Here is a 1,544-nt window from a genome sequence, read left to right as displayed (position 1 = left end):
CTTTTGACCAATACCAGACAAGTCGTTTCTCATCTCCTTCACATTCTCATCAGTTGCATCAAACCTTCTCATCATCTTCTGCATCATATCTTCAATGCGCGCCATATTGCCTCCAGTTTCTCTAGCACCAGATTCCCGATTTTGAGGGGAAACATAAGGTCCGACTCGATCGTTTCTGTTTCCATAGTTGTTCCTGTTGTAGTTGTTGTCGCGATTGAAGTTCCCATCTCGGACATAGTGACCCTCTCGGTTGTAATTTCCATAGTTCCGACCTTGGTTTCCTTGACCTTGGTGCCAATTTTCCGTGTTGGATCCTTGGGTATTTGGTCGAAAATCCCCCGTCTGATCATTCATAGCATAAGCATCCTCTTCATAGAAACACTCTTCCACTAGTGGTGGAGTTCTAGTTAAGTAATTCACAGCATTTACCTTTTCTGCTCCTCCACTCACATGCTTCAATACCAACCCCAACTCGGTCCTCATCTGGGCCATCACTTCACGAATATCATCTGTAGAGTTGTTATTTGTATTATGAACGGCAAATGTATTTCTCCCAGTATCTGATCTCCTAGTGCTCCATGCTTTATTGTTGCGAGAGATCCTCTCCAATTTTTCAGCAATCTGTGCATATGTACAATCACCATATGAACCACCGGCAATAGTGTCAAGTACTGCTTTATTGTTATCATCCTGTCCTCGATAGAAATATTCCTTCATTGACTCATCATCAATACGGTGATTTGGGACACTTCTAACAAAGGCAGTGAATCTGTCCCACGAACTACTCACAGACTCTCCAGGTAATGCCACAAAATTGTTGACCCTATCTTTGTGATTGAGCTTCTTGGACACTGGATAGTACTTTGCTTTGAACACTTCAGCCAGTTGGTCCCATGTGAATATTGAGTTATACGGAAGCTCAGTGAACCATACTGCAGCATTGCCTGTCAGTGATAGAGGGAACACTCGTAATCCAATGACATTCATATCCAAGTCTGGTCTACCCACACAACTTTTGCAAACCACCCTTAGCTTGGCTAAGTGAGCATGTGGATCCTCCGATGGTGACCCTGAAAATAAGCCTCTTGCTGTAAGCATCTGCATCAAACTACTAGTCACCACAAATGTGTGTCCTGGAGGTAGAGGAGGTAGGACAATGGGTCCATCAGAGTTTGCTATATCGATGTTGCCCCGATAGTTGTCATATTGTCGTGGGCCTGGTGGACCATGCACTCTCACTGCATCTCCCAATTGATTTTCAGCTAGACCCCGGTTTTCCCCACCAACTACTCTTGGCTGTTGTAACTCAACTGCATCACCAAGATTTACTCCGATAGGATTAACTGAAAGTCCTTGATTATTCATTTTTCTCAAAGTTCTGTTCAACTCTGGATCGTACGGAGTAAGTGGTTCGCCTTGGCAACGTGTACTTGGCATACACTAGAGTCGGAACCTGAGAGAGACAAAAACAAAGAGACAAAGTAAAATTAGGAAATATTTGACTAACGTTCAATATTGTAGTTAAAACTAAATCTAAAAGCCAG

The sequence above is a fragment of the Solanum tuberosum genome, unplaced genomic scaffold, assembly GCF_000226075.1.
Source record: "Solanum tuberosum cultivar DM 1-3 516 R44 unplaced genomic scaffold, SolTub_3.0 scf00001, whole genome shotgun sequence".
In the NCBI taxonomy this organism is placed as follows: Eukaryota; Viridiplantae; Streptophyta; class Magnoliopsida; order Solanales; family Solanaceae; genus Solanum; species Solanum tuberosum.
This window is presented reverse-complemented; position numbering follows the sequence as displayed.